Source organism: Calliopsis andreniformis, unplaced genomic scaffold, assembly GCF_051401765.1.
Source record: "Calliopsis andreniformis isolate RMS-2024a unplaced genomic scaffold, iyCalAndr_principal scaffold0004, whole genome shotgun sequence".
NCBI lineage: Eukaryota > Metazoa > Arthropoda > Insecta > Hymenoptera > Andrenidae > Calliopsis > Calliopsis andreniformis.
In genome coordinates this window covers 13,988,043-13,995,061 of record NW_027480424.1, presented here as the reverse complement: position 1 = coordinate 13,995,061, position 7,019 = coordinate 13,988,043, and positions in this window count along the sequence as shown.

The following is a 7,019-nucleotide window of genomic DNA, read 5'->3' as shown; positions in this document are numbered from 1 at the left end:
TTCTAGGGCGTTGCTCCACCAGATCAAACAGTTAGGGCCTTAGAAGTCAATGCCCGAAGCATAAAATGCAATAAAAATACAACAGTTTTTCCATCATATAACCGTAATAATTGCAACCAGTTTGAAAGTGATGGTCATTTCTACGTTCCGGGCAACCTAGGCTACACCCTGGGGCGTTGCTCCAACTGATGAATAGTTAGGGCCTTAGAAGTCAATGCCCGAAGCATAAAATGCAATAAAAATACAACAGTTTTTCCGTCATATAACAGGAATAATTGCAACCAGTTTGAAAGTGATGGTCATTTCTACGTTCCGGGCAACCTAGGCCTCACTCTGAGGCGTTGCTCCACCAGATCCAATAGTTAGGGCGTTAGAAGTCAACGCCAGAAGCATAAAATACAATATATATACAACAGATTTTCCATCGTATTAAACGAATACTTTCAACCAGTGTGAATGAATCGTCATTTCTACATTCCGAGCAACCTAGGCTTCACTCTAGGGCGTTGATCCGACAGATTGAATAGTCAGGGCCTTAGAAGTCAACGCCAGAAGCATAAAATACGATATAAATACAACAACCTTTCCATCGTATAAAAGGAATAATTGCAAACAGTGTGAAAGTAATGGTCATTTCTACGATCCGGGCAACCTAGGCTTCACTCTACGGCGTTGTTCCACCAGATCGAATAGTTAGGGCCTTAGAAGTCAACGCCAGAATCATAAAATACAATAAAGATGCAACAGCTTTACCATCGTATTAAACGAATACTTTCAACCAGTGTGAATGTTATGGTCATTTCTACATTCCGAGCAACCTAGGCTTCACCCTAGGGCGTTGCTCCAACAGATTCAATAGTTAGGGCCTTAGAAGTCAACGCCCGATGCATAAAATACAAAATAAATACAACAGTTTTTCCATCATGTAAAACGAATAATTGCTACCGGTGTGAAAGTTATGGTCATTTCTACGTTCCGGGCAACCTAGGCTTCACTCTAAGGCGTTGCTCCACCAGATCAAACAGTTAGGGCTTTAGAAGTCATCGCCCGAAGCATAAAATACAAAATAAATAGAACAGTTTTTCCATTGTATAAAACGAATAATTGCTACCAGTGTAAAAGTTATGGTCATTTCTACGTTCCGAGCAACCTAGGCTTTACCCTAGGGCGTTGCTCCAACAGATTGAATAGTTAGGGACTTAGAAGTCAACGCCCCAACCATAAAATGCAAAAAAAAATACGAGAGTGTTTCCATCATATAACAGGAATAATTGCAACCAGTTTGAAAGTGATGGCCAATTCTACGTTCCTGGAAACCTAGGCTACACCCTGGGGCGTTGCTCCAACAGATTGAATAGTTAGGGCCTTAGAAGTCAATGCCCGAAGCATAAAATACAATATAAATATAACAGTTTTTCCATCGTATAAAACGAATAATAGCAACCAGTGTGAAAGTTATGGTCGTTTCTACGTTCCGGGCAACCTAGGCTTCACTCTAAGGCGTTGCTCCACCAGATCAAACAGTTAGTGCTTTAGAAGTCAACGCCCGAAGCATAAAATACAAAATAAATAGAACAGTTTTTCCATTGTATAAAACGAATAATTGCAACCAGTGTGAAAGTTATGGTCATTTCTACGTTCCGGGCAACCTAGGCTTAACTCTAGGGCGTTGCTTCACCAGATCAAACAGTTAGGGCCTTACAAGTCAACGCCCGAAGCATAAAATACAAAATAAATAGAATAGTTTTTCCATTGTATAAAACGAATAATTGCTGCCAGTGTAAAAGTTATAGTCATTTCTACGTTCCGGGCAACCTAGGCTTCACCCTAGGGCGTTGCTCCAACAGATTGAATAGTTAGGGACTTAGAAGTCAACGCCCCAACCATAAAATGCAAAAAAAATACGAGAGTGTTTCCATCATATAACAGGAATAATTGCAACCAGTTTGAAAGTGATGGTCAATTCTACGTTCGGGGTAACCTAGGTTTCACCCCAGGGCGTTGCTCCACACGATCGAATAGTTACGGCCTAAGAAGTCAACGCCAGAAGCATAAAATACGATATAAATACAACAGCTTTTCCATCGTATAAAACGAATAATTGCAACCAGTATAAAAGTTATGGTCATTTCTACTTTCCGGGCAACATAGGCCTCACTCTACGGCGTTGCTCCACCACATCTAATAGCTAGCGTCTTAGAATTAAACGCCAGAAGCATAGAATACAATAAAAATACAAAAGTTTTTCCATCGTATAACAGGAATAATTGCAACCAGTGTGAATGTAATGGTCATTTCTACGTTCCGGGCAACCTAGGCTTCACTCTAGGGCGTTGCTCCACCAGATCGATTAGTTAGGTCCTAAGAAGTCAACGCCAGAAGCATAAAATACGATATAAATACAACAGCTCTTCCATCGTATAAAACGAATAATTGCAACCAGTATGAAAGTTAACGTCATTTCTTCTTTCCGGGCAACCTAGGCTTCACGCTTGGGCGTTGCTCCAACAGATTGAATAGTTAGGGCCTTAGAAGTCAACGCCGGAAGCATAAAATGCAATAAAAATACAACAGTTTTTCCATCGTATAAAAGGATTAGTTGCAACCAGTTTGAAAGTGATGGTCATTTCTACGTTCCGGGAAACCTCGGCTTCACTCTAGGGCGTTGCTACGCCAGATCGAATAGTTAGTGTATTAGAAGTCAAGGCCAGAAGCATAAAATACAATATAAATACAACAGCTTTTCCATCGTATAAAACGAATGATTGCAACCAGTGTGAAAGTAATGGTCATTTCTACATTCCGAGCAACCTAGGCTTCACTCTAGGGCGCTGCTCCACCAGATCGAATAGTTAGGGCTTTAGAAGTCAATGCCCGATGCATAAAATGCAATAAAAATACAACAGTTTTTCCGTCATATAACAGGAATAATTGCAACCAGGTTGAAAGTGATGGTCATTTCTACGTTCCGGGAAACCTCGGCTTCACTCTAGGGCGTTGCTCCGCCAGATCGAATAGTTAGTGCATTAGAAGTCAAGGCCAGAAGCATAAAATACAATATAAATGCAACAGTTTCTCCATCGTATAAAAAGGAATAATTGCAGCCAGTATGAATGTTACCGTCATTTATTCTTTCCGGGCAACCTAGGCTTCACCCTTGGGCGTTGCTCCGACAGATTGAATAGTTAGGGCCTTAGAAGTCAACGCCGGAAGCATAAAATGCAATAAAAATACAACAGTTTTTCCATCGTATAAAACGAATAAATGCAACCAGTATGAAAGTTATGGTCATTTCTACGTTCCGGGCAACCTAGGCTTCACTCTATGGCGTTCTTCCACTACATCGAATAGCAACGGCCTCAGTAGTCAACGCCTGAAGCATAAAATACAATAAAAATACAACAGTCTATCCGTCCTATAACAGGAATAATTGCAACCCGTGTGAAAGTGATGGTCATTTGTACGTTCTAGGCAACCTAGGCTTCACTGTAGGGCGTTGTTCCACCAGATCGAATTGTTAGGCCCTAAGAAGTCAACGCCAGAAGCATAAAATACTATATAAATATAACAGTTTTTCCATCGTATAAAACGAACAATAGCAACCAGTGTGAAAGTTATGGTCATTTCTACGTTCCGGGCAACCTAGGCTTCACTCTAAGGCGTTGCTCCACCAGATCAAACAGTTAGGGCTTTAGAAGTCATAGCCCGAAGCATAAAATACAAAATAAATAGAACAGTTTTTCCATTGTATAAAACGAATAATTGCTACCAGTGTAAAAGTTATGGTCATTTCTACGTTCCGAGCAACCTAGGCTTCACCCTAGGGCGTTGCTCCAACAGATTGAATAGTTAGGGACTTAGAAGTCAACGCCCCAACCATAAAATGCAAAAAAAAATACGAGAGTGTTTCCATCATATAACAGGAATAATTGCAACCAGTTTGAAAGTGATGGCCAATTCTACGTTCCTGGAAACCTAGGCTACACCCTGGGGCGTTGCTCCAACAGATTGAATAGTTAGGGCCTTAGAAGTCAATGCCCGAAGCATAAAATGCAATAAAAATACAACAGTTTTTCCGTCATATAACAGGAATAATTGCAACCAGTTTGAAAGTGATGGTCATTTCTACGTTCCCGGAAACCTCGGCTTCACTCTAGGGCGTTGCTCCGCCAGATCGAATAGTTAGTGCATTAGAAGTCAACGCCAGAAGCATAAAATACAATATAAATACAACAGTTTTTCCATCGTATAAAAAGGAATAATTGCAACCAGTATGAAAGTTAACGTCATTTCTTCTTTCCGGGCAACCTAGGCTTCACCCTTGGGCGTTGCTCCAACAGATTGAATAGTTAGGGCCTTAGAAGTCAACGCCGGAAGCATAAAATGCAATAAAAATAGAACAGCTTTTCCATCGTATAAAACGAGTAATTGCAACCAGTATGAATTTATGGTCATTTCTACGTTCCGGGCAACCTAGGCTACACTCTATGGCGTTCTTCCACTACATCGAATAGCAACTGCCTCAGAAGTCAACGCCTGAAGCATAAAATACAATAAAAATACAACAGTCTTTCCGTCCTATAACAGGAATAATTGCAACCCGTGTGAAAGTGATGGTCATAGGTACGTTCTAGGCAACCTAGGCTTCACTGTAGGGCGTTGTTCCATCAGATCGAATTGTTAGGCCCTAAGAAGTCAACGCCAGAAGCATAAAATACAATATAAATATAACAGTTTTTCCATCGTATAAAACGAATAATAGCAACCAGTGTGAAAGTTATGGTCATTTCTACGTTCCGGGCAACCTAGGCTTCACTCTAAGGCGTTGCTCCACCAGATCAAACAGTTAGGGCTTTAGAAGTCAACGCCCGAAGCATAAAATACAAAATAAATAGAACAGTTTTTCCATTGTATAAAACGAATACTTGCAACCAGTGTGAAAGTTATGGTCATTTCTACGTTCCGGGCAACCTAGGCTTAACTCTAGGGCGTTGCTTCACCAGATCAAACAGTTAGGGCCTTACAAGTCAACGCCCGAAGCATAAAATACAAAATAAATAGAATAGTTTTTCCATTGTATAAAACGAATAATTGCTGCCAGTGTAAAAGTTATAGTCATTTCTACGTTCCGGGCAACCTAGGCTTCACCCTAGGGCGTTGCTCCAACAGATTGAATAGTTAGGGACTTAGAAGTCAACGCCCCAACCATAAAATGCAAAAAAAATACGAGAGTGTTTCCATCATATAACAGGAATAATTGCAACCAGTTTGAAAGTGATGGTCAATTCTACGTTCCGGGTAACCTAGGTTTCACTCCAGGGCGTTGCTCCACCAGATCGAATAGTTACGGCCTAACAAGTCAACGCCAGAAGCATAAAATACGATATAAATACAACAGCTTTTCCATCGTATAAAACGAATAATTGCAACCAGTATAAAAGTTATGGTCATTTCTACTTTCCGGGCAACATAGGCCTCACTCTACGGCGTTGCTCCACCACATCTAATAGCTAGCGTCTCAGAATTAAACGCCAGAAGCATAGAATACAATAAAAATACAACAGTTTTTCCATCGTATAACAGGAATAATTGCAACCAGTGTGAATGTAATGGTCATTTCTACGTTCCGGGCAACCTAGGCTTCACTCTAGGGCGTTGCTCCACCAGATCGATTAGTTAGGTCCTAAGAAGTCAACGCCAGAAGCATAAAATACGATATAAATACAACAGCTCTTCCATCGTATAAAACGAATAATTGCAACCAGTATGAAAGTTAACGTCATTTCTTCTTTCCGGGCAACCTAGGCTTCACGCTTGGGCGTTGCTCCAACAGATTGAATAGTTAGGGCCTTAGAAGTCAACGCCGGAAGCATAAAATGCAATAAAAATACAACAGTTTTTCCGTCGTATAAAAGGATTAGTTGCAACCAGTTTGAAAGTGATGGTCATTTCTACGTTCCGGGAAACCTCGGCTTCACTCTAGGGCGTTGCTCCGCCAGATCGAATAGTTAGTGCATTAGAAGTCAAGGCCAGAAGCATAAAATACAATATAAATGCAACAGTTTCTCCATCGTATAAAAAGGAATAATTGCAGCCAGTATGAATGTTAACGTCATTTCTTCTTTCCGGACAACCTAGGCTTCACCCTTGGGCGTTGCTCCGACAGATTGAATAGTTAGGGCCTTAGAAGTCAACGCCGGAAGCATAAAATGCAATAAAAATACAACAGTTTTTCCATCGTATAAAACGAATAAATGCAACCAGTATGAAAGTTATGGTCACTTCTACGTTCCGGGCAACCTAGGCTTCACTCTATGGCGTTCTTCCACTACATCGAATAGCAACGGCCTCAGTAGTCAACGCCTGAAGCATAAAATACAATAAAAATACAACAGTCTTTCCGTCCTATAACAGGAATAATTGCAACCCGTGTGAAAGTGATGGTCATTTGTACGTTCTAGGCAACCTAGGCTTCACTGTAGGGCGTTGTTCCACCAGATCGAATTGTTAGGCCCTAAGAAGTCAACGCCAGAAGCATAAAATACTATATAAATATAACAGTTTTTCCATCGTATAAAACGAATAATAGCAACCAGTGTGAAAGTTATGGTCATTTCTACGTTCCGGGCAACCTAGGCTTCACTCTAAGGCGTTGCTCCACCAGATCAAACAGTTAGGGCTTTAGAAGTCATAGCCCGAAGCATAAAATACAAAATAAATAGAACAGTTTTTCCATTGTATAAAACGAATAATTGCTACCAGTGTAAAAGTTATGGTCATTTCTACGTTCCGATCAACCTAGGCTTCACCCTAGGGCGTTGCTCCAACAGATTGAATAGTTAGGGACTTAGAAGTCAACGCCCCAACCATAAAATGCAAAAAAAAATACGAGAGTGTTTCCATCATATAACAGGAATAATTGCAACCAGTTTGAAAGTGATGGCCAATTCTACGTTCCTGGAAACCTAGGCTACACCCTGGGGCGTTGCTCCAACAGATTGAATAGTTAGGGCCTTAGA